Consider the following 27,841-nt stretch of genomic DNA (forward strand, 5'->3'; position numbering starts at 1 on the left):
CACAAGGAGAAGGGGACGGCAAAGGACAATGTTCTCGAAGGTATCAGCATGAATTTGACCAAACTGCAGGAGGCAGTGAAAGATGGGAGTACCTGACTGGGTTTGGTCCATGGGGTCATCAAGAGTCGGACACAACTAAACGACTAAACAACAACAACAGATTAGATAAATAGATAGAAAGATAGATAGATGATAGATAGATATAGATGATAGAAAAATAGGAAATTATTTGTTACTATAATGATCTTGCCCCTTTGCTTGCTCTTTCGATTTACTGAAACTATTATGGGTCTAGTTGGCAGGATGTCTTCAAAAATAGAAATAGATGCTCTCTGGCTTTATATCTCACCTACTCATGGCAAGAGAGGAGACTGTTAATAGGCTACATGAATGTTGAGAAGGAGAAAACTCTTAGAGGATTCTGCACTGTGAATGAATAGCTGCGACCCAGGGATTGGTCTCTAGGAAGGCAGAATCCTCATCATCAACTTGCTATTTTCCTTTGGTGAGAAGAAAAGGCTGGAGGAATAGAAAGCATAGCTTCAGATGATAATGAGAAGTGCAGATTGTAAGACAGAGCATGAGGTCAAGCTTTAGGCTGTAATGAAAAGAAGCAATTTTCTCTTTCTCATTACATCCTTTTCATGAAAAGGGGGCTTTATTTTTCATTCCTGGGCTGAGAATTCTATTCTTTCTTCTCTTGAATGACTTTGCTCCACACACTTTACTCCCTTACCAAAAATGGGGTAAAGCTTGACTCCCATGTGATTCCATGGACCATAATTTTGCCCTCCAGCATCTTGACATTTACAAGCCTGAACTGGTTTTGGACTGGATACACAAAAGGCGAAAAGATAGCATAACCCAGCCATTCATCTTACCCTCTCCCTAAACAGAAAGCAGGGCAGAGAGACAATTTTCTCCCAGCTGCATCTCCTGTTACCTACATCAGTGAATAGCCAAGATGTTTTTCATGCTAATAAGAAAACCTTATATTTGCTATATTTGTAAAAGCCTTTGACTGTGTCAACCACAGCAAACTATGGCAAGTTCTTAAAGAAATGGGAGTGCCTGATCACTTCATCTGTCTCCAGAGAAACCTCTATGTGGGACAAGAAGCTACAGTTAGAACTGGGTATGGAAGAACTGATTGGTTCAAAATTGGGAAAGGAGTATGACATGGCTGTATATTGCCTCCCTGCTTATTTAACTTATATGCAGAATTCATCATGCGAAAGGCTGGGCTGGATGAATCCCAAAGTGGAATTAAGATTGCTGGAAGAAATATCAACAACCTCAGATATGCAGATGACACAACCTTGATGGCAGAAAGTGAGGAGGAATTAAAGAACCTTTTAGTGAGGGTGAAAGAGGAGAGCACAAAATATGGTCTGAAGCTCAACATCAAAAAAACGAAGATCATGGCCACTCGGCTCATCACCTCCTGGCAAATAGAAGGGGAAGAAATGGAGGCAGTGAGAGATTTTACCTTCTTAGACTCAATGATCACTGCAGATGGTGACAGTAGTCATGAAATTAAAAGATGCCTTTAAATTAAATTGATGCTTTTGAATTATGGTGCTGGAGGAGACTCTTGAGAGTCCCATGGACTGCAAGATCAAACCTCTCCATTCTTAAGAAAATCAGCCCTGAGTGCTCACTGGAAGGACAGATCCTGAAGCTGAGGCTCCAATACTTTGGCCACCTCATGAGAAGAGAAGACTCCCTGGAAAAGACTCTGATGCTGGGAAAGATGGAGGGCACAAGGAGAAGGGGACGACAGAGGAGGAGATGGTTGGACAGTGTTCTCAAAGCTACTAACATGAGTTTGACCAAACTGCGGGAGGCAGTGGAAGACAGGAGTGCCTGGCATGCTCTGGTCCAAGGGGTCACGAAGAGTCGGACACGAATTAACGACTAAACAACAACAAATATTTGCTGTGGTAAATAAGTACTGAATATTAAACAAAAACAACAAGGAGTTAATCTCTAGGACGATCAGTCTATAACAACTTCCACCAGTCTCAGACAGCATAATATCTGGAAGTTTGGGGAGACAAAAGGTATAACACAGGTTATAGAATTTTAGAACTGTAGAGTTGGAAGGGACCCAAAGCGACATCTAGTCCTCCTTTCGTTGTTGTTGTTGGCATCTCTCTGTTTCGGGAGACAATACAGGAGTACACCTTCAGGGGTGAAGTAAAACCATTGGAGAGTTACATTGCCTGCTGTTGAAGCAGAGACTGATACAGGAGAGACATGTTTTGTTGCAGCTGAGGCAGATGAAATCATCTGTATACGCTGCTGCATATGCACCATGGAGTTTCTTCTTTCTATGTTCCTCCCAGCGGCCATTCCTCCTCTGGTCACTGCTGTGGATACACTGCTTGTCTGTTTCGAGGCACTGTGGTTGTCTGCAATAATAGGAGCCGACCCCTAGGAGGCCTTTGCCCCCCCATAAAACATATGAAGGTGTTGCCCCCCCCCAGTTGATGGGCATTGCCATTCAGATGGTGTGTGTGCTCCACATTATTTGATCGATAATGTGGTGCAGGGCTTATCTGCCCCCCATATTATATTCAAGCACCCCTGTCTGCAAGGGATTCCCACACAATGAGGTTGATGTTGCCAGCATTCATGTCTTGTTTGCAGACATCTTTTAAACACAGAATTTGTCTGCCAATGGGCCTAGTGCCTGAAGATAGATCCCCATAGAACACATGCTTGGGGATCCTGCCATCTTCCATTCTGTGGACATGACTAAGCTAGCACAGACATTGCTGAGACAGGCATGTGAACAAGCTGGGAATGTGGGTATGGGAGAGCACATCTTTGTTTGAGACTCTGTCCTGCCATGTGATGCCCAAAATATTCCTGCTGCTTCCAACCCCCTCAAAAGTAGGAATATCAACTAAAGCATTCATGAACACCCAACCTCTGCTTCAAAACCTTCGAAGAAGGAAAGTCCCCCACCTTCTGAGGGAGTCCATCCCACTGTTGAACAGCTCTTACTTTCATAATGTTCTTCCTTATATTTAGTCAGAATCACTTTTCTTGTAACTTGAATCCATTGGTTTGGGTTCTAGTCTCCAAGCTTGAAAACAAGCTTGCTCCATCTTCCATGCAACAGCCTTTTAGATATTTGAAGATGACGATCATATCACCTCTCGGTCTCCTCTTCTCTAGGCTAAACATACCCAACTCCTACAACTGTTCCACATATGTTAGAGTTCAGTAAGGGTCCAAACAATACATGGATCAATGTCCTGATTCAGAATAAGGCATTGTTTCCTGTGATGGCATTTTTATTCTTCCATTTTTAGATATCTACCCAGCATTTTTATTTTACTTTACTGCTTTCAAATTGGGCATGATGGATAACACACAGTCTGGTCTCTGCACCTAAAACTCTTTGCAAAGAACAGATCCTGTCCACCCATCTCATTACACCAGAGTAGCTCTATTAAAGTCAATGGCCTTTACACCCTCATTTATCAACAAGATGGAGTCAGGACTGGTGTGTATGTGTTTCTGTGTGGCAAAAGAAAGAAAGAAAGAAAGAAAGAAAGAAAGAAAGAAAGAAAGAAAGAACGAACCTCTGGAGAGAAGCATATTTGAGACCGATGGTTGATCTAAGATTCCCTCGGGGGAATTTATTCTGAATCGCACGCATAATCCAAGAAAGAAAGGAAACAGCTGCATAATACTATTGCAGCATTTTAATGCCATCTGTTTTGACTGAATCCCTGTATCTGCTTTGACTGAATTCCTGTAGCAAAAGCCTGGCTGCTGGTGGGCCCATCCATTCCCGCAGCTTCAGCCTCTTCAAGGTTCCTTCTGCAGGTTGAAAGAATAAATCCCTGTCATGCTCATCTACAGCATAGCATTAGGCCACTGGCCATCTGTTGTTTATTTGCAAGGTTATCTTATCTCTGCTGAGCCTCTGCATCCTGGCACACAGGAGAACTCAGCCACATTCGTTTTCAATCCTTCTCTATAACAGGACATTAAAATTGACTCGTCCAATCGGATCAGGCCAGGTAAACCCCAGGGGTGGGGAAATGAACCTGAAATGTGTTTACTAATATTATTATTTTTTAAATGTAGCATCTGCCAGAGATGTCATTCTACTCAAATTATAAAACAGAAATAAAACATAACAAAGTGCAACATTGTTTTTGACATACTTGTAGCCATGGATGTTTTAATGTGAAAGGAAGGGGATGCGACTTTTCATAGTGCTGAATGCCCTCCTGGAGTCTGTCTCCTGGTTTGTACAAAGCATGTGTGAAGCACCAGCAATCTCAGAGCTGCAGGATGATGAAAAGGGGGAAGTAACAATAGCAACAACCCTCTCTCCTTCCATTAACAGAAGCCGTCACTGAATCAAAGGGCAAAGAGCAGTGCTGTCTGACCCAACCTTCTTTATTGGTTTGCCAATTCACTGCACCCAGAGTGACTTCAAAGTATGAACTAGTAAAAGCACAATTGTCTAGAGATTCTGCTCCCCCCCCCCCTTTGAAGACTGTTGCATGGCTTGACCTGCATTTATAACATTGCTATTTTTACTGTGCACTGATTTACTATATTTATTACAGAAAGCAGTAAAGGCAAAAATGTTGTTAGGACACACTGCTTTTTGGTAATTTGCCGTGATGATCTGAATTTTGCAATGTAGTTCTCCAGCCAAACGATGCATTCAAATATGCACGTGCTAGAGTAAAGTGTGCATATAAATGCATGCATTCATGAAAATTACATACAAAAGTGAATTATACTAGGAGAATTGCTTCAAAAAATATGCATGTTAGGGAAATTCCCCCCATTAAAAATATGTATAGTAGGAGAAATTCACAAAAAATGCTTGTGGATTTTCATGAGAGGTTTCACAAACTGATGTGGAAATTTGGAGAGCTGGAAAAAAATGAAATTGAGGAAAACTGAAATTGACAGATTCACTCTTCTCTGACTCCAATACACTGCATGCTGTTTCTGTAATAATCTGTCATTTTTCTTTTAAGCTGAACCAAAAAACACACATATTTAAATACATATTTTATATACCATTTTATATGGTATATAAATATATATTGCATTTCTCCATGCTCCCATTTAGAAATATATTTGTCCTAAAATATCTGTTTTGTAACACATTTTGCTACATTTCTGTAACAAGAAAAGTGTAGCACAATTTTCAGAAGTGTGCAACATTCAAAGAAGAAGTATGTTTTGATCTGCACATTATTCTGGGAGGTGTGGATCTGGTCATCCTGAAGTGAAGACATTCTGCCTATACATGCCTTTATATATGCCTGTGTTCACATAGGCCTAGAGTAGACTGGCTGACTGATATCCAGGCACCAAAGAAAAGCCCCTTGCAAGATCTCAGCTCTAAGTCCATTAAGATACCCTTTGCAAATCCTGGACTGCTGGATTGCTTAGAACTCGATTAGCTCTGCCAGCAAGCTAATCAGAATTTACAAACAGCAACATAACAAAGATTGAAATCTACTGTGGATCTGAATAGCTATATGAAGCATTTGGAACAGATTTCTGAATAGGATCAAGCACTAGACTGTATATATTGATTTTTGTATTTTGGTAAAAGAAAAAATAGATATGGAAAAATAAAAATGAGAATTCCCTGGATGCCTAGATCCAGGTTGGGGGGCAAGTACTCTTTGGTGAGAGAGTCCCAGCAGAGATTAAAGATCACAAAACATGCAGCAAAGTAAACTGTGGAAATATAGACTGTTAGACACTAATATATCCCCTTATAAGTTTACTTACAAACTTCAAAAACCAGGTTCATCTGGTTTTCTATACAGCAGCAAGAAACGACAGGCAGTATAACTTAAGTTCCAAAATGGTAAATGTTTCTAAGTTATTTGTATAGAAACACAAAGGTGGTCTAAATTTGTAGCATCCCTCTTAGACCTCCTTACTAGTAGGGTTCACATGATAGAAGTAAGAGAACAAAGAATTTGGTAAACCTTTCAGCTTTCTCTATTATCTTAACCCATTCATGCATTAATGAGACTTAAGCAAGTTGGTTATAAGGCTGATTTATCCCACAGTATATCCCTTGGTTCTTTCCTCTTTATGCATGTAGGAGAGGTGGAATTAAAGTCAAACAAGATAGAAGGTCAAACACGGTAGTGATTTCAGGATCCAGTGATAAGCTTCAATATCACTTTTTTTGCATTTTAAAAGGCAACGTATCTGAAGAAGTGTGCATGCACACAAAAGCTCATACCAATAACAAACTTAGCTGGTCTCTAAGGCGCTACTGGAAGGAATTTTTTTATTTTGTTAATATAACTGCTTCAGATGTCATGTATGAGGAGGCTGCCATTGCATGGGAAGAGATATTTATCTATTATTACACGGGAAGAGATTATCTATCTATTATTAAGCAGAGACAGACCATTCTTTGGCCTGGCCTAGCTCACACTCATGTCCCCTCCAGATATTCTGAACTACAACTCCCTCCAGCCCCAGGTTGAGAAAAGCTGGTGTAGGGCAAAAGTCGTGGAGACTTTTAAGGGTGTCAGGTAGAGATCATTGGACACTGTCCTACCTGAACATCTTTTAACTAGAGATACTGGCCTTGTTGCATGAGCTTGGTCACTGATCTATGGCCTCTTCCTCAAATCTCAGAGGGTGTAGTTCTTTGTGGAAACTGGCAAGACTTTTGAGTGAAGGTGTGCAAAGAACTGTGTTGTCAGGCAAGGCTTTCCCCTGCACACCCCCAATCCAGCCCAGCTTGTTCAAACAGTTTCAGCCCTAGCTCTTGCTGTCTCCCACATTCACTCAATCCAACCTCAAGAAAACTGCAGTAATAATATGTGCACATTAATATGCCTGCGAAGTGGGAGAGGGAGATAAAAAGTTGCCTTCTTTCCTGTGGTCTTGATAACCCTCTGAATGGTACGGCTTTATTTTTCAAAGGGAGCAGCTGTATCACCCTCGCCTTACTGGGCTTTCGCCGCTCCGTGCCACATCGTCGGCGGATAATAAGGGCTGTCTGTTTTCATTTGCTCTCAACGGGGGATCAAAGGAGCCAGAGGCAGCTCTGACACCTTGCCAAGAGGGAGTAGGGAAGTGCTTGGCTCATGCTGGAGCTTAGCATTTGCAAGGCATGCTGGGACGCAAATGTCATTATGCTGAGATTCCCCCTCATACACACACACACAAAATAAAAAAAATTGCTTCCTCATATTCATACCCATATCCCAGCCCTTAATATAGCTGATCTGGGTGACAGTGACAAATGGACACCTAAATACATGCCATCAGGCGTTGAACCTGCAGGAGAAGGAAGAATTGTGAAAGAATCGCCCCCAACCACCACCTTCATGCCACCCCTTCATCACTGCAATGATGGGACAAGAAAGCAACAACTCCCTCACTTTTATGTATCGAGAGAAAGTGCTTTCTAAAAGGGTACTTTAAAGTGTGCCGGCTGCACAGCAGCGCATGGTAGGTCAAGGTTATTTTTAACTGTAGCTGGAAATAAGCAGCCAAGGATTTTGCCTTATTTGCTCTGCGATTGTACCCAGGAAAGGTTAATAATAAATCCATAAAAGTAAGTGTCCAGGGAATTTAGAGAACTTGAGAAGAAATAAATCAAACAGTTTCCATCGCCGTGTGTTATTGTTTTTTGATCCGCTAAAGAACAAACGGCCCAAAAAACCCTGGTTTGTATTTAAAAGCAAACAGTGCCAAAAACAAAAAAAGGAAAGAAAAAAGAAAATGGGGCAGGTAGATATAGGTGGTGTACCATGGTGAGCTGACTGGAGGGTATAATAGCTGTGCATCTGCATAATCAACATTCAGGAACCTTACATTCAGGAAAAGAAAAAAAAGTAATCTTGTATGACATGCACGTCCAACTCCCAAGAGACTGCGATCTACTCCCAGTATAAAAAAACTGGAAGTGATCTAGCCATTGTCATTGGAGGGAGGAGGAGCTTGCGTGGATTGGGTTGCCCAGAGTTGTTGAGCTTTTTGGGCAGAGGGTGGCGAAAACATTCCTTGCCCACTTCATTTAATCCTGTGATCGACCAGGAACACCCCAGGAATCTACCTGTCAATTGCGGCCGACTGGTTGAACATGTCTATTCTGTGAGATGTAGACAAGCCATCCTTTCCCCCGCTTCATGAACTCAATATATGTAGGTAGAGAAGAAAACAGTGTGAGTGTGTACACACATAAGGATGGGTATGTGACATAAGCAGTTCTATTTTTCCAGGAAAAGCGGTGCCAGAACGCACCATGAACACCTCCCATGTTCTCTTATAATGGCAATGGCACCCACCTGAGAGGTGCTGGAACTGAGTTCTGATGAGCTCAGGCTGGAAAAATAAAGCCCTGTATAAGAATAGCCCTCTGGGTCAGGTCAATGGCCCATCTGTTCCAGCATCCTGTTCCCATAGCAGCCAACCGGATGCTTGTGGGAAACTCCTCAAGCAGGATCCAAGCACAAGAGAGCTAACTCCTCCTGTGGTTTCCAGCAACTGGTTTTCAGAAGCATTGCTGTCTCCAACGGTGGTGGCAGAACATAGTAGCCACTGATGGCTGCCTCCTCCATGAATGGGTACTGATGGTTTCTTAAAAGACGGGGGGGGGGGGGAATTAGCCGATCCCAAAACCATAAATTTCCACATGCCAGTTTGTATGCTTGGATGTGAATTGAGGTTGACTTTTAGAGCAAAAGCCGTAATGTAAGGAAACACTTTTGAAAGAAACAAGGTAGCAGTACCAAAGGTTCATATGTAATTTGCATCTTTCTCAAATTCCTTTTCACCACTTCCTTCCAAAACTTTTGGATTTCTGGGTGCTTCCACGACAAATGCATCCTATCTAGATTCTCACATCCAGATTTTCAACAACAAGATGACAGATGCCCCTGCCCAATCACTAAGCTGTCAAATACCACATTGATATTTGAAATGATTTTTTGTACAATTTACAGAGGGGGTAATCTCTATCTGATATTACAATAATATTTCCACACTTCCACATTTATAACCTTATTCAAATCTATGTTCCATTTGTTACAATAATCATCTCATTGCTTACTGGTCACTTCCAACAACATCTAACATAAAGTTATAACTTTTCCTTTATTCTGCTCATTTATCAATGCCTAACCTTGTTTTGTTATGCAACTTATTTCCTCTCCATCTGCTATGCCCCCAATGCATTATACTGATATCTCAGCCTTCTATTACAAGTCCTCTTTTCAATCACATCATATTGTATTACTGCATTATTTCTATTCATCCCTTCAATTTTGCTAAATTTAATTATCTCCCTTTTCTTATTAATGAGGCTCATAATAGCACATAAAATGCATTGTACAGTGAAGGTTCTGGTCTCAATTCATTCTTATTATCCCATAGTCTCAGAAGTGACCACTAAGAAGAACACCCTATTTTCTTTTATTCAGGATGTCATTGATTGCAGTTACACTGTCAGAATTTGTGTTAAAATTAAGAAACATTATAACTAAACCAACGACCCATGTTAGAAAGACACTGTTTCACTGCTAGCATTCTTATATTAAGCAATGGCAGTGTACACTGCACTACACAATAACATTGTGTGCTAACAAGATTAGGAATGATTAAATATAGCCTAGTGCTCTTTTTATTTTTATTGGAGCAGGATTAGAAAATGAACAATCTATGAATCATAAAATTTAACCCTGGCATTTGGAAAAGGTCATAAAAGACCAATACAACACCCAAATCTCATGTTGTAGACTTAAGTGGTTATTAACTGTTGGTGACAATATGAGAATCCACTGACTTCCATACAGGACTGAGTTATATTTAACAAGAAAAGAGATCAATATGCATACCAGGTGCCACTACAATGTGTATGATAAGTGATCTTTTTAAGATTTATTTAGGTTTGCTGTAGATGTGTAGAAAAAGAAGGGGGCATGAAGTTCATGGTCTGTGGAACCAAAGCAGGTCTTTCTCTGTTGTGGCACCCAGGTTCTGGAACTCCCTTGGCTTAGAAGAATGCATGGCTCCAATCTCAATGGGATTTTGCTTCATGATGAAAGCCTACCTATATTGTTTTGGAGGTCATATTTATTTTATTGCTTACTATTGTTTTATTATTGACGTTTCAACTGAATTTTTATCATTTCTTTTATATTGTTTTGTTCCTCATTTTAGAACTTTTGATGTTTCTGAGTCATCTTCAAGGGCAGTCCCTGTCAGGGAACTGCCATCGGAACTAGAGGAGGAGGCGAGGCCCCACAACGATGCTGGAGAGGGGCCAAGCAGGGAGAGAGGCAAGTCTCCTGTTGGGGAAGAAAATCAGCGCTACACCAGGGATAGAGGGGGGCCAATGGGGGAAGCAGAGAGCAGGCTCCGGGACTCTTCACTGGACACCAGCGGGGAGAGCACAGGCCCTCCGCGACCCATGCCCTCCCTGCGCAGAAGACTTCCACGCAGGGAGAGTAGGAGGAGACTGGGCGTCAAACAACTTTTATGTTGGAAAAGGTTTAAGAAACGCCCACTGACGGATTCTGCCAGCGACTGAACAGCCACGGAGTGGATGGCTGTCCAGCGAGAAATGGTTTAACCAGCCAACCTAGCCCAGAGTGGCGGCTATTTACGCACAAGCAACCCCTAAAGCCATTACAGTCCCGCAGAGAGTGCATTGCAGTAATCCAGTCTGCAAGGGGTTTCCTGTTGTGCTATTATTAGCTCCGCTTCCACAAACATATTTAAAAGGACATAGAATGGTTAAAGTGAAACATTTTTGCCTGGCACCTGAATATATGTAATGAAAGCACCAGGCAAGCCTCCCTGGAGGAGCATTCAACAAACAGGAAGCCGCCACATTAAAAACAACAACAACAACAATTTTCATGTTGCCACCCCCTGGACCTCTCATGGAGGGGGCACAGAAAGAAGGATCTCAGATGAAAATTGCATTGCAAAGTATGAGCACACCATTGAGCTACTGCCCCTTTTAAAAATAATGCAGTTTTGGCTGGCCCAAGTCCTTGTTCATCCATCATCAAACCTGACCGGGAAAGGATGAAGCCTTATACTATCTAAATCCTCCTTTTGCACCCATGAATGCTAGTCTCTCTGCACCATGTGTCTATAATCATATCACAAAAGAGCCTTGGCTATGCGTAGGCTCCTGCTGAAAAATTAGTTGGTTTAAAATTGCAAGAACATTTCTTACTTGCGCAGTTAAGAGTAGTTATCAAGAGCACCACTAATGTGCTCTCAATGGGCACACCAATCTCAACTCATCAGCCTTCATCAACAACATCTATTGAGACACTTCCCATTTCCACAACTTTCTCATTTTCAGAATGGACTCTACTGCATTTCCAGCACAGAATGTGGCTTTCTTTTGCTCACATTGCCAAAGCGAAAATATTTGCAGAGGTTCAACATTTGAAGAACTGTCCAAATTCCCCATGCTATTCCCAGAGTGGTTTAACAACCAATTCCTCTTCCCAGGGAAGTCTAGGGACTGATGAGAATATGAGTCTCCTAATCAGCTTAACGAACTAGAATTCCCATGATTCCTTGGAGGAAGTCCTGACTGTTTAAACTGATGTGATACTGCTTTAAATGTATAGTGTGGATTTGCTCTTGGTATAAGGCAGCTTTCTATGTTCCTGCTTATTAAAATGAAGTAACGGTTTGTGTCGGCATGGGCCTAAACAGAGAAAACATAAACCTTTCTTCCATAGAAATTACTGCAAGGACTTTCCATGGAGCGATAGTGACCTTCTTATCTGAGAATACCCCTGATTAAAACTCCAAACACTTTCTAATCCACTCCCTCGGGGCCATTATCTTCTATGGAGACCAGCGCCCATAAATATTTCTAATATGGAATGAAAAGTAATGCAATGAGATTGCCTGAAACCCCAAAGTAAAATAAAGTAAAATAAAATAAAACATTCTTTTGCTCTTTCGCCTCTAATATCACATCCAGCTTTCCTTTTCCCATGTAGTGTCAGTGAAATAATTAAAATGCTCCAGGCTGTTTCTAAGCTTTTCCTAGAGACGCTTTGAGGGAAAATTCAGATGCTGAAGCAAACATGAACCCAAAGGTCTGGTTTCTTGCTGACGTACTGGAACTGATCGGTCCAAGTAAAACCACAATACACACAGTCTGGGGGGGGAGGGGCGTGCTCCAGGCCTCAAAGCTAATGCAGAAAGGTCTTGTCCCAGAAGAAATGGGCTTTGTTACCTGCATACAAGAGGAAGAAAGGTTTTGCTATTTGCGGCTTGTACACAAAATTCTCTCTCTCTCTCTCTCTCTCTCTCTCTCTCTCTTCTGGTGCTTGCTTTGGTAACATATTGAACTGGAGTAAGTATAGAACCTTTGTGCAATCACCAGGTGCTTTGGGGCCAGTCATGACCTCTCATGGGATTTTGTGTGTGTGTGTGTGTGTGTGTGTGTTTGGCTGTAATAATACTAGTCATAGAGATGACAAATCTGTCAATTTCAGTTAATTTCAGTATTGCATTTTTCCAAACCTAACTTCAGTATTCCACATTTCCACACTAGTTTGCATTTTTTAGAGGGAGGAGGGGGAAAATACTCAGAACTATTCCCACTCTTAATATTATATCAGTATAGAAAGGTTTGGGGACAAACGTACAACTTCATTTCCAGTGGGAACATGGGAATGAATCCTGTAACTTTTCATACTGCAAGTGTTCCGGGGTTCTTGTTTGTCCTACTTTTAAGAACATAAGAACATGAGTTGTGATTTGGTTGTTGGTTTTCACTGGGCTTTCAACCCATGGTTCCCCTTTGTGTGTTGTTCTGTGAAGTTTCCCAAATGATAATTGCCTAGAGGGCTACTCTTGCACTATAGTCCAACAAAACTTTAAAGTTTATAAAATTATGTGTGGCATGGAGAAAGCCTGTGGGAAGCCTACAAACAGGACCTGAGTTCAAGAGCACTCTGCCTACCTTTGGTTTCCAGAAACTGGTCTGCAGAGGCCTACTGCATCAGACAGTGGAGGTAGAACACAGCCAACAGCCTTATCCTTCATGTATATGTTTAATCCTCTTCTAAAGTCATAAAAGTTGGTGGTGATCACTGTTTTCTACAGGAACAAATTCCATGGTTTAACTAAGCCCTGCATGAAGATATATTTTCTCATATCTATCCTGAACCTTCCAATGTTCAGCTTTACCAAATATCCACAAACTCCAGGATTATAAGAGAGGAAGAAAAGCTTTTCTTTATCTACTTTCTCCACGCTACACATAATTTTATAAACTTATAAAAGCTTTGTTGGACTGTAGTGCAAGAGTGCCCCTCTAGGCAATTATCATGCAGCAACATTTGGAAAACTTCACAGAACAACTCAGAAAAGGGAATCATCATCATCATCATCATCATCAAACCTTTATTGGCATCATTTACAAACATTCAGAATAAATAGGCCAGTGCGATCTCATCACCATTTCAACATTACAATCATTTGCCAAAGGGAAGAAGAGGCGAGCAATCTATTTCATCTCTGTGGGTCTCCAGCAAGGGCAGGATCCTGTAGCATACTTTGGCAACAAAAAAATCAAATAGAGGAACTTCGCTACTGTCTTGGTGAGCTCCTGGTCTCTCTCCTGTAATAAGAAGTGTATAACCTCTGTCTCTGGTTTCCATGTTGTAATACATAGATGGTCTAAAAATTGTTGGCAGAGATCATCATACATTTTACATTTAAGGGCCATGTGAGCTAGAGTTTCCACCAGGTGAGAATCAATTTTTTAAAAAGACACCAGTCTGTTGCAGCCCTGAGAGAGAGAGTCCTTGGCCCAGTGTCACCATCAAACTAGCCTCTTCTCTGAAGCACTCTCCAGGAAAGCAAAAACCCACCCCCATCCCCACCCACATGAACGCAAGTGCTGCTTTATATTTCTTTTTGCATTTCTGTGTCTCTAAAAGCAAATTGGTGAGAGGTGTGGTGGAAGGAGAAAATCATACATTTAAAACCAATCAAAGCGGAAAGTAAACATGAAACATCGCTTTGCAGCTGCAGCCCTGAAATTATATTTATGAGATAACTGGAATGCCATGGAGAGGCAAAGTTTCCATATGCACTGAGTGAATCAAGCTATCATCTCCAGATTGCTATCATAGTAAAAAATGGGAAGGGTTGCATCTTCATTCCTAATGCACTTCTGCCATTGTCTCCATTTTATCTTGAGGGCCTCTTCATACCCAAATATCGTCTAGTTGTTCCAACACTATATTATTTAACAGACTGGTTTGTTTCTGCTTGCAGCAGGAGGGATGGAAGAGAGAAGATGAAAGACAGGGGAGAAGAGTGCCTCTTTCCAGTCACATAATGATCCAAAATTATGGGGATTTTTTCCTACTCATGATTCACATAGTCATTGTTGTACTCTGTGAATAATACCCTTAGATTGGAAACTCTGTAAACAGAAGTTACTGTTAGTAGAAAGATCCTGCATTGAGGTTGCACTAAAGAACCTCCAAGATCTTTACCGACTTGCTGATACTAAATACAGGGAGGTTTAAGCCCTATTAAACTTAGCGAGTTTGGGCCCCATCTGCAGTATACATTTAAAGCAGCATCATACCAATTTAAATAATAGTGGCTTCCCCCAAAGAATCCTGTAATTCATTTTTAAGAGGGGGTTTTAAGAGACCCAGAGTTCCCTAGAAAAAAGGACTGACTGTTCAGGAATTGTAGCTCTGTGAGGGTCTCTCATAACTCTTAATAAATTGCAATGTGTGGGATTCTTTGTGGGGAGTCATGATACTGCTTTAAATGTATTGTGCTGATGGAGCATGTAAAAAACCTGGCTAAGTGGTTCCAAAGTTCAATCCCTGGCATCTCCAGCTAGGGCTGGGACAGACGCCTGGTCTGAAACCCTGGAGAATTTCTGCCAGTTAGTTTAGGCATTATAGAGCTTGATGGATCAATAATCTCACTCACTATAAGGCAGCTTCCCATGTCCTTAATCATGCAGTTGCTTTTCTTGTTCAATGGAATGCAGGCATGCCTAATCATCTGTGGCTTCTCCCCATTGTGTTTTAACATTTGGCTGGTACACCGTGAACCGAAAGGTGAACTGCTATATTAACACCTGAGTTTGGGGAAGCTTCCCAAAGCACAGCATCTTGTGCAAATTTATTAGAGATAAGCAGTCTACTCTACAGCCGACACAGGAGTTTTGCAATATGTGCAGAAACTCTGAGACGGTTCCATCACATTTTACTTGAGGCAGAGGATAGGTCCATTTCCAAGTCACACTTCAGGCACATCTGTTGTGTGGCCCACTCCAGGCCCCTGACCTGGGCTATCATGCCAGGCCTAATGTAAGACTGCAGAAATAAGAGCTTGATCCTCTGCTGTTCTGTTCTCAGCGGTTCATTTCCAATTAATCTGGTGTCAGCATAAAACCAGCTCTCTCACTCTGCTTAGGGGGAATTTCTGCTGCTTATAAATGCTGCTTCTAAATGAATGCAAGAAATCAGGTTCCGCGAAATGTAGGTTCCACACCGCCAGAGGGGAGACAAGTGGGTGAGCAGGCTTCAGGGACCCTGGGGAAGCAGAATGCAGCAATGGGTAGCCTGATTGTCGAAAGCAACCTGCAATCTTTAAGTAAGATCTCCCTAAATTCTACGAGAAGCAGCACAACCCCATTCTGTGAAGCTTGGGTTTTTACAAGCTGGGGTTATGCTGCTTCTCTTGGAATTTGGGAAGATCTTGGTTTAAGATTTCATTATGATGAAAGTGCCTTCACTAATCTGCAGTAAGCCTGATGCTGTTTGAGAGGAAGTGAAAATACAGGAAGAGAGGGGGTGGATGGCACTGAATTGATCTGGCTGGCACTAAAACCTGGCTACTGTCAAGGCAGTCATGACGAGAGCCAGGGAGAAGGCAAGGCAAATCCAGGCAAATGAGTATGTGGTGAGGTGATGACATTTAAAGGCAAGCCTACTTCATCCACGGTCTTTAAAATGAAATGAACCCATCATTTTCACATTTTACAATGCCATTCTCCAGTCAAGTAATGTATGTAAAAATGCATATTCTAGGGTAATAACATATATTAATGAAAATAACATAAAATGCATTGCTTTGCAAATTGCTTCACAAAAACAGGGCACATTAGGTAAAATTGTAGACAAGCATTGTGCATACACAACTTCTGATCCCCACCCTCCTCTTTCAAACCTCTAGAGAGGGGAAGAAATGGGGTGTGCTGTAGCAAAGTAAAAAAAACCAAAAACCCACACAATCCATGTGGATCATGTGGTGCGATGCCTGTACCATCACCATAGCCTCCAAGTTTGTGTAAATCTCTAGTATAGTGGTGGGGTGCCTACATCACATGTAGAAGGCCCCTGGCTGATTTTCTAGCATCTCCCATAGGGCTGGGAGAGACCACTGTTTGAAATGGTGAACCACTGCCAGTCGTTGTAGACCAGGCTTTCTCAACCTTGGGTCCCCAGTCCGTCTTGAGCTACCATAATCCCTGACCACTGTCCATGATGGCTAGGAATAATGGGAGTTGTGGTCAAACAACATCTAAGAACCCAAGGTTGAGAAAGGTTGGTGTAGACATTATTGGAGTATATGCCTCAGTGGTCTGACTTGGTACAGGACAGCTGCCTATGTTACCAATCCTTGTCATGTGGACCCCTATAGATCAAGAAGAGAACATTTGAAGGGACTTGGCATTTGTGACAGTCATGCATTGCCATCATGCCAAAGATCATCCAATGGCGGCACCCAAGAGGCTTGATTGATTCCTCTGCCTGCTGCCCTTCAGTACTTTATAAAGGAGATAGCTTCGCATAGCAGCACAAAAGCAAAAAAAGAATTGTTTGCCTAGCTACAGTGTCTTCCTGCACACTTCCACCTCTGCTTTTGGTTGCTTACAACTTGGCAGAAGAACGATGCATTCAAATGAGCTTCTAGTGATTCTCAGCGTGGCTTGTTCGGTTCAGATAAACTCCAGAAAGGTCAGATGATTATCAAAAGCTAATCCAGCACCTTTGGCTAAGAAATCCTTGGGGTGAGCCTGCTGATATGATGCTAGCAGGCTTCCTGCTCAGGAATACATCTGAAATTTCCTGCGTGTGGAATTTCTTAGAGGCGTTTGATTCTTTTATACACAGCTGTTATCAGGCTGTCCAGATGCTCCCGAATTTAAAACAGACTCTGAACATAAAGATTCCTTCCTGTGTTTCAACACCCAGCTCACCCTTGTGAGCTCATGCCTATTTTGTAGACTTAGGGGTTCATCATCTGTACAGCTGAAGTGTTTCATACTGTCTACGGTCTCTAGACTGCACTGTCAATCATCTATCTATGATGAGGAGAAGGTGGAGAGAGATTACCTGGGGAAAAGGTAATTGGATAAGATCTGAGCAGCTGGACTCAGGACAGCATTTATTTCGGTCAGTATAAGGCCTCAGTGGCATAGGAAGGGGGTGCAGTGGGTGCAGGCTGCCCTGGGTGTCATCACTGAGGGGGTGACAAAATGGGGGGGGGGAGTGTTTTTAAAATAAGAAATTCCCATCGTGGAAAAATGTTTTTAAGTGCTTATGCAGCACTTAACCAGAAAATAACACTTGCAACATATATTATTTTCCCTTCTTTTAATAATTTCAATGTGTGGGGGGGGTGACAAGATTTTTTTCGCACCGGGTACCACCTAACCTTGCTACACCACTGTAAGGCCTTAGTCAGTAACAAATAAAATTGCTCTAGTACAGGAAGCAACAGAAGTAGGAGCAGTTTCCTCTGCTGCACCTGAAATAAAACTTATCTACCTCTGGAAGAGTTCAAAGGGGAAGAACTGCAGGTTGCAAACAATGCTATTGGTGCAACACTGACAAATGGTGGAAACACACATGTAGAACAAAATTAACATCATGCCTTAGAAGGGAAGAAGGGAAGCGAAGAGGAGGGAAATTTAGAGGAAGCTGGATGAACTTTATTACTTGTTGACATAAGGCTATCTATCGAAGTTTTAAATACTGCTTTTCCTTAATTTAATCCTACAAATCAAGGAAAGATGGAAATTAAAGATAGGGAAAGCTTGCTGTGATTTATGCACTGCTTAAAAGCTAGGGAATAAGTATATATTTTGAATAATATTAATCCTTTCTAACAAACTAAAAAAGTATATTATTAGAAATTTAAAATTTATATGATTCGTATGATTCATGCTACTGTAAGAACTGACAATTTTCTTTTACTTACAACTCTGCCTCTGTAATTTTATTTTGCACTATAATAAAAATTCTCTCTCTTTTTAGTAGCAATAGTTTAGACTAGGCTTTCTAAGTACCTTTAATCTTATGTTGTCACACATGTGCTTCTAATGGCTGGGACAGAGCGCAATCACCACGCCGTAAGAACAGAGATTTGTTGAAGAGTGCAACACAGCACACAGGCAGGCCATAACTATGGGGTGAATTGCAAACTGGTTGGATGATGAACCCCCACCATTGCACCAAATAGTCTAGTCAACAAAATACAAATGCTATAAGCCTGTGGGATAGCTCAATCAGTAGAGCACAAGACTCTTAATCTCAAGGTTGTGGGATTGAGTTCCACGTTGGGCAAAAAAAGATTTCTGCATTGCAGAGGGTTGGCCTAGATGATCCTTGTGGTCTCTTCCAACTCTTCAACTCTATGAACACCCCCTATTTCCAGTTGATGGAGCAATATTGTCATACCTTAGATCCTGAATGCCCTGGAACTCGGATATTTTGGCTCCCGAATGCCACAAACCCGGAAGTGATTGTTCTGGTTTGCGAACGTTCTTTTAGAACCTGAATGTCCGAGGGGGCTTCAGTGACTTTTGATTGGCTGCAGGAGCTTCCTGCATCCAATCAGAAGCCACAGTTTGGTTTTCAAACATTTTGGAAGTCGAACGGACTTCCAGAACAGATTCTGTTTGACTTCCAAGGTACGACTGTCATGTGATTTCTCCATTAAATGTCCACAGATAGAGGGCACACAAACAAATCTGACCTTTGAGGATTTCTGTTCCTAAGCAAGGTGTGGCCTTGAAAGCACAGACAATCAGGGCTTCCATGTGTTGTATGGATCAGGCCTAACAGAGGCTCTTACCTCAAGAGCAGTCTTTGCTAACCTGCTGCCCTCCAGGTATTTTGCACTACAACTCCCATCAGCCCCAGCCAGCCCATGGTGGTAGTTGTTCAAAACATTGGCAAGGGAAGGGGGCACCAGCTTGGAGAAGGCAGCCCAAGACCATTCATGGGGCAGCAGGGGGACTTTCAGCATTAGAGGCAGTGAATCTAGAAACCACATGAGGTGAGAGTGCTGTTGCACTCAGATCCAGCTTGCAGGCTTCCCATAGGATCTGGTTGGTCACTGTGAGAACAGAATGGTGGATGAGATGGGCCTCTTCTTATGTAGAATAGGCTTGATCTACATCATGTTGCCAGTCTCCTATAAAGCCAGATATGCATCCACTTCTTTAGTTTGTAGTTTTCTATGAAAGTCTCTAGCAGGTGCCAGGCATGAGGTTTGGGTGCTGGGCGGCTCTGGAACCTGCTGCAGATTAAGTTGAAAATCTACTGTTAATTCCTCCTGGCTTGAATAGCAGATTCCAGCTTTTGAGAAATCCTCAAGCTTCCCTTAACAAATTCAGTATCTCCCACCCGTTCACTATTTTCAGGGCATCTACTCTCAAATGTTAGAGGAAAAAATCTCTCGTGGGGGCTACTGGCATTGCAACTCACATTTATATACGTATTTGTTTACTTGGAATAAGCCGTTTAAATAAGCAATCTCACTCGTTTGATTAAAGGTTTTCTGACTTTAAATCCCAAAACATCTGTGAAGTTATAAACTTCCCATATTTAGCACTGGATTCATCTGAAAAGCTGGTCCAGGTCAGAAGGACCTTCTGGGTGCCAGCTGTTCTCTGATCTCAGTCATTTCTCAGCATCAGATTACAAAGTGTGTATAATAGGAAGGATGGAAGTAGAGTGGAGAAGCTGCAGCCCTGTGCTCCTTGTTATGCTCAAAATTCCATCATACGAGAAACGTTAAATTATTGCTAAGTAAAAACTTGAGAAAAAGATGTCCTCACTCTCTACCTGTGGACTCCATCTGTTGCTGAACTCCAACTTCCATTAGAACCCATCTAGTATGGTTGATGCTCAGGGATGATGGTTGTTAAGAGTACAACTGCTAGAGGACCACAGGTTCCTTACTCTGTCTATCATCCCACCTTGAAGGATGAGCAACAAAAGTATCAGAAAGTTCAAACCAACAATTCCCCGGATTTATGCATGTGTGGATCCCAAGTAATGAGATGAACTGGGGTGATTTTGCCTCCCAAACAGTTAAATGTTCGAGCTTTCGTTTGTTTTCCTTTTATTTTCTGAGAAATGAAACCAACCTGTCTGGGGAAATGCCCAGAGCCTGAGCAGGAAGCCAGTTTGGTGTAGTGGCTAGAGTGTTGAACTAGGGCCTGGGAGACCAGGGTTCGAATCCCCATTCAGCCATGTAGGTCACTGGGTGACCTTGGCTCAGTCACTCCCCCTCAGCCTAACCTACCTCATATGGTTGTTGTAAGGATAAAACGCAGAGGGGGAGTACCATTTATATGACTTTGAGCTCCTTGGAGGAAAAGGCGGCATATAAATGCAAATAATCATGGTAACCATAAGCATAATATGACTTAGCATAAGACAGCTTCCTATATTCTGCTTAGAGTGGCAACATTTTAGAGCTCTAAGGGACCTCAGAGGTCATCAACTCATGGTTCAGTGCAGGATCTGTACTGCACAATGGAGCTGCAGTATCCCAGACAGATGGCCATCCAGCCTCACTTAAATGCCTCACACAAGTAGAGCTGATCACCTCCCAAAGCTGTGTGCTAGGAAGTTCTTCTTTGTCTGTTTCCATTTTAGTGGTAATTTTATTCACCGGATTTTTGCTTTTAGCATATTCTTTAGCCATCCTTAGCACTAGGAAATGGGATAATGTGGGGGAAAGCATGCAAAGTGGACTGTCAGGTTTCCATGAATCAAATGGGCAGGGAGAGTGGGGATGAGCTGGCCATCCTTTCCGTTGCTTCCCCTCCCCTGTGCTGTCCACATGTCAGAGTGGGGGGGAACTGTAAAAGGGGGACTTCTGATTCCCCATTACGGGGAGAGCCTGGAGTGCAGTTGACTTGATAAAGCACATTCCATGAAAATGCAGTGTGAAATCCGGAATAAAACTTGAATTTCCAAGCAACTCACTTTTCATTGTTTAAAGCTATTTTCCAGTCCTCAGGGTTGGACATGATTCATGTGAAAACTGTGCCCTTTACAAAGGGCAAAGTTCCTGTGTTCTATAGCATTTCCTGCCCTTCTTCCTTGGCATTTTGTCACTGAGCTTTGCCTAGGCACTCCACTTATCTCTTACCTATGCCCGTGCATTTTCCTTCCATCACCCTGGCACCTCCTGAAAATGCCACGCTTGGCAGAATCACCGGACATTTAAATGCAGCACACTGAAAGAAAATTGGTCTAAATGGCATTGATTTACATAATTCAGCCTGAATGCAGAGATTGCTGTTCGTGCGCAGTTTAGATATCTTTAAAGAAAGCCTCTGGAGTATGATTGACCAATAACTTCACAATAGCTATTGATGAACATGAATAGCAATGCCTGCATGACTCTGCATATTCGTCTCTGCCTCAGGTCCCTCAATTTTTCCCGGTGACAAAGTTATATTTATGTTAAAATACATACATATAAAGTGCCAAAAAGCATATACTTGTAAAATGAAGCATTCTGGGAGTTTTTTGAAGCTTCTTCCAAAGCCTCTAATGTTAGCTGTTGCTAGGGGACTAGAAGTAGTGTTAGGATTCTCTGTTGATTGCTCCGGCATGATACATTCAGTATTCGCTAACACATGGCAGCTCTAATGAAACTGCCACATTGATTTTCAATCCTCAAGGCAGGATCCTTTAATTTATTCCATGTGTCATGGAGGATAAGGCTATCAATGGCTATTAGCCACAATGGCTATGTTCCAGTGCCGGATGCAATATGCTTCTCAGTTCCCAATTGCTGGAATCACAAGTGAGGATAGTGGTGCTGCATTCAGGTCCTACTTACAGGCTTCCTATAGGCATCTGGTTGGCCACTGTGAGAACAGGATGCTGCACTAGGTGGTCCTTTGATCTGATTCAGGATCCCCCCCCCCTTATGTTCTTACACCCATCTGCTGCTGGTCTCACGTAATTCAATATTTTCTTCTCCTTCTTGAATCAACACATGTCTTTAGGACTGTGCCAGGGACTGGACTGAGGGGGGTGAGACTGAGGAGGAATGGTGAAGACTGCCCCCCTTCCTCCTGAACTTTTCAGAGAAGAGGAAGGCAGTATTGAATTACAGCAGTGGTTTGAAGAAGCTCACAGCTCAGAGGTAGGTAAACAGAAGAGTTGGGAGGTGTTGTGAGAAGAGAAGGGGGAGACAGAGGCAGAGCAGCCAGCTGACACGTTATCACTGGAGAGCATTTCTGATCCCCTTTGCAGAAAACCAGGAGTGCATTGAAAGTGGAAGAGCAAAGGACTCAGACAATTATCCCCTGGCCACCACCATAAGGGGAAGTGCTGTTGTTAAGGGGGGAGGAGAGCTTAGTTGGACCAACGCCATTAACCTAAGAGGCTGCGTGCAGAGGCCTCTCTCTGTGAATATTGAATAAAGACTCAGTAAGAGCTTCCTTGTCTACTTCCTTGTCTGTCTGCTATGAGAGGGGGGAGGATCAGAATTCACTGAAACCACTCGTATATCCAATGCATGGAGTAGGAGCTGCCGTACCTCCTAGCCTCCCTGGCCCTAAGCTGATCCATGCATTCAGTGCAACATTTGAAATGTGCTCAGGCTCTCCATGCAGTAATGAAGTCTTGTGTGCCCGGAGTTTCTGTTCACGTGGAGAGCGTAAACAGAATGTGCTTCGATAACCATCAATCCATCCATCCAACAATAAAGCATTCTCCTCCTGTTTCTTTAAAAGGAATAAAAAAATTGCAGATTGATGCAGGAACAGGATGGAACAAATTTATGGATGAACACATGCAAAATGGACATGGGCCAGAAACAGACTGATCTATGCATCTCTAAGCATTAATGACCTTGTGTGATGTTTCTCCTGCAAGAGATCAGGCACTCATGTGCTCAGACACATGTCATGACCACTTCATGTGAGAGCATGCCTGCACAGCAGATACACTATTTTGTTCCCCATGAAAAAATCTGCAACAGTTCAAGTAATTTTTGAACAACAACAACAACAGTCAACATTCATAATGACTCAGGCCTGTGGTGGGTTCTGACTCTGGCACCTAGTTCAGCTGAAATTTGGCTTATGCACCTTTCCCAAGTTCTCAGCTGGTAAGCAGATTTGATCTTGCCAGTTGCTGCTCCTTCTCAGTGACAGTGAAGCTGCCCATGAGGAAGCAGCACCTCACAGTATCAAATCCCCCTGCTTTCCAGCTCATGAGATGGAAGATTAGATTCTGCAGGGTGCTGGTTTCCGTTCCCTTATGTGAGCAGCATAGGAGCCAACTCCTTGGGGCCTGCAATAAAGTATTTGATGGGGTGGGGGCAAAGTTGATGAGCATTGCCATTCAAATGGTGCCTTGTGATTGGTGCAGGGTGGAATTTACCTGCCCCTCCTATTTTATTCAAGTTGGCACCCCTGGTGAGCCATTTCCTTGTGTGCAGGGGAGCTGCTTGCAAAGGAAGCAGCACCCTGCAGGATCAAACCCACCTTCTCTCAGTCCAGCGATCCTTTCCCCCTCTTTGGCTCTGCAAGCAGTGTGGGATGTCTACACAGTCATGAACACACACTCAATCTACATCCTATTGGCTAATCTAATGGTGTTGCCATCCAGACAAAGCAAAACAAAAATAAAACCCCACAAGGCAGCAAAAAGAACTCTCTGATGTGGTCCTTCAAATAGCAACAGCGCCATTGTGAATAGTTCTACAGGCACAAGACTCTCCACCTTTGGAATTACACCTGCAGATCTCCTCTTTGGTCTATATGAGTGTCTTCTCCAAGCTCCTGCTCCCAAGAACAGCAGTGGGAGCTTCCAGGTATAGAACAGCCATCCCATACATTCAAAGTATCAGCTGCATGTAAACAAACAAAAAACCACCATTGCTAGATCTGGCTGATCAATGGATTTATATTTTTTTTATGCAGCACCATTAGATGCAGAGTCAAATTCTTGCACAGACATGATTATCCTGCAGTTTTATAATGCTAAGGAGGACAAGCCATTTTATTTTCAGAGAAGAAATATTGATTGTTGGGGGGGCGGGGGAGTGGGGAGGAGAAATGTTCTCCTCATGTTACTCAATTGGTCTGATTGACTGATGTATATTTTATACAAAGGGTACTGCAGAAGCAACAAATGAGTGTATCCTCCCAAGACATTTCTGCACCTGATATATGCTCACAAGGCCATTCAGTTTCAAACATTAAGCAAGGTTTAATCATGCAGGCCTGCTCTCTGCCCTTGATTCTGGAACAAGGGCATCTAAAATCTCATGCACACTATAAAATACAGAAGCGAAATCAAGCTGGAAATGTATTTACATGAGAAGGATTGCATCATACTAAGGTATCCTGATTTCAGCTTTAAAAGCCAGTGCGAGCACAGCTTCCCACTGCATTTATCAAAAGTGGGAAGGGTTCTGGTGGCACTGTTCCTGCATTGCACCTTACACAACTGTCCCAGCATAGTAGTGATGCCTCTGAAACTTTCTCATCTGAATGCCTGAATTCTGGAATTCCAAATCACATGGTTTGTTTTCAAAGTGGCATTTTGTAGAGAGCACTGAGAAAGAACAGCTCTTAGTTCCTCTATTTCCTTTGTGTCCTCCCCACTTTCTACATTTCTAATAGGCATGGATGCACCGACAAGCCTCAGAGAAAGGCAACTGAAGTGATTGCAGGCATGCTTCTACCAACATTTTTTATGACATTTTACTAGTGTTCAGGTGCGTATGTGTGAAACACTGCACAAAATGTACATTGAGAGAATCCTATGTACAATTCTATCAAGATTGCCTCCCTCCCCTGCCCCCTTTTCCGGCATTCTATCATAACGAATCAGTAACGGCATAGAACTGAATGCTCCAAAAAAAGGTCAGAGGAAAACATGGGAGAATTTTTAAGTTCAGTATAAAAACAACAGCTGAGAGCCCCTATTCCCCTCTCCAGGCTACAGGGACTTATATTAGGCTTGCCAGCTACTGACAACCACAGGTGCTCTTGTATTTGTGAAAGGCCTAGAGTTATTGCCAAAAGTGGTTTAGCTAATGGATGAAAACTAGCAATTTGTGGTGGATCTGGGATGAAGCCCAGTTCCTTGGTCATGCCCAGTTAGGTTCAGTTCTCCACAAATCTACATCAGTTTGCAAAAGAACAGATAAAAAAGTGAGCCCTCGTGAAAATTCATCAGCATTGTTGTGCTAATTTCTCCTAATGGACACATTTTCCCTTAGCAGTTTCCCCTAATATAAACACTCTTGCAAGGCAATTTCCCATACATCCTAAGAACATAAAAAGAGTTCTACTGGATGAGGCCAACAGCCCACCTAGTCCAGCATCCAGTTCTCACAATGGCCACCCAGATGCCAGTGGGAAACCAGCAAGCAGGATCCAAGCACAAGAGCACTCTCTTCTTCTGTGGTTTCCAGCATCTAGGATTCGAAAGCACTACTGTCTACCACTGTAGAAGCAGAACATGGAAAGCTGTCTAATCCATGAATCTGACCAATTCTCTTTTGACCCATCTAGCTTGGGGGCCAACAGTGCCTCCTATATGAGCGAGTTTCATAGTTCAACTATATTACATTTTTGTATTTTCTTTTTTACTTTTCACTACAATATTGGGCATAAAGAATGGAGTAGAGTACTTGGTTGATGACTTTTCCAGATTGAAAACAAAAGTAGAATCATTTTTGTTGTATGATGTTTGGCAGGTTTCGTATCCCTCCATTTCCCCTCCTGCAAATGGCAAAGTCTTCCTTTGCAGAATAACTTCTGTACTTATCTTTCTGAACTTTGGTAGGCTTCATCCCCTCAGATGGGGCAAGCAAGATTGATATGTGCACCCATTTCTTACAGAAAAAAAGTTGAGATAATAATAATAATAATAATAATAATAATAATAATAATAATAAAAAGCCTCCCTGCACAAAAGCCTCTGCTTAGATTTCCCAGAAATTTGGCAGGTTTAATCCACTCCAGACGGACTCCTTTGCCTGCAAATCTCATCCATTTATATGAAAGGGGGGGAGTTATTGTCATTTTTAGATTCCGCATTATAGTAAGCGGGGGCAAACTAGAGCTTCCCATTTGGCAGACCAAATTCAGAACTGAATACCAAACTGAATGGTAACAACACAGAGCTGTTCTGAAACAGATCAGGTTGCTTCCAAACAGTACAGATATATAAAGCAAATCTTATCATTGCTGCAAATATTGCCATTATTCACTAAGCACAGAGGTAGCCAGTGTGGTGCTCTGCATATGTCGCTAACCAATTGGCTTATTTAAAGCCTGATTACAGTGGAAAATGGATGAGAGGGACCACATGAACTATTAGGTTTTTTTTTTTGGGGGGGAGCCTTTTATTGTAGCCAATGGTAGCAAAGGGGGTGTTTTCACTTGGGATGATGATCAATCAACTCTTACCTCCCCATGCCCCAAAATGCCCCATCTTCACAACTGGAAGTCTTCTATTGATTACAAAAGGAGACTACCCCCCCCCCCCGCAAAGCCTAATGGTTGTAGGGAGAGGTGATCTTGGATATTGTCACTTGTGTGGGGTTACCACTTGCTTCCCCAGCTCTCCAGAAAGATCCTCCCCCTTCCCCACATTTGACTTGGGGGGGGATGCAAACCCTTCCCCCTCCCACCTGAACCTAGTTGCAAATACCTTTGTGTGTGTGGGGGGGGGGAGAATTCAGTGTCACACTACTACAAACATTCTGTAGTGCAAGCAGTCCCTCTCCCCCCCAACATACTCTGAAGCAATTTGAGGGGGTGCAGGGGGTTCATGGTACCCATGACAATTTCTCCAGTTTGCAAATATGCCCATGCACACCCCCAAAAGTTGGCAATCTGACATAAGCTTTCAGATTCAAAAAGGGCAATCCTAGCTTTGCCAATGTATATACACAAGGGTGATTGGGAAGGAAGATGAAGAGTAGTGAGTCAGAGGCAAATGTTATATTTAGAAAGTTGAGTGTTCTCATGAAGATTCACCATTCATTGTCCTGCTCCACACTTTGATGCAGTTAAGTGCCATTGAAAATCAATGGCACTTACTTTCACCTTACGGAACATAAGAGCATTAGAATAGCCCTGCTACGTCAAGCCACAGACCCATCCAGTTCAGCTTCGTGTTCTCACAGTGGCCAAACAGTTGCTGTTGAGAAACCCACAAGCAGGACATGGGTCTTATAGCAGGTCACAGTATTTGTCCACATATCCCGTTATTCCCCACTCCAGCTGGTAGCATTTATCCAGAGCCTTAGGCTTCAAACCAGAGGTGGGAAACCTATGGTTTTGCAGATGTTGCTGGTCATCCTTGACCATTGGTCATGTTGGCTGGGGCTGAGGAGAGTTGAAGTGGCATAGGAGTGTGCTGTGAGGCAGACGTCTTTCACATCACTTGCTGCCAGATCCCTGGGAGATACTAGGGGCTAAGCTTGGGGCTTCTGAAGACCACAGGTATGTTCCACCACTAGGTGGAGAGTTCCAATGAGAACAGAAACAGGAATGGAG

At 42.6% G+C, this 27,841-nt stretch overlaps 1 protein-coding gene across 5 annotated transcripts in view; it reads right to left on the minus strand.

The window, feature by feature from the left end:
• LRFN2 (leucine rich repeat and fibronectin type III domain containing 2) overlaps positions 1–27,841 on the minus strand; it is a 246,604-nt gene that overhangs the window by 149,789 nt on the left and 68,974 nt on the right. The gene's annotated exons all lie outside the window — the stretch shown is intronic.

Source organism: Podarcis raffonei, chromosome 3 (genome assembly GCF_027172205.1).
Source record: "Podarcis raffonei isolate rPodRaf1 chromosome 3, rPodRaf1.pri, whole genome shotgun sequence".
Lineage (NCBI taxonomy): Eukaryota > Metazoa > Chordata > Lepidosauria > Squamata > Lacertidae > Podarcis > Podarcis raffonei.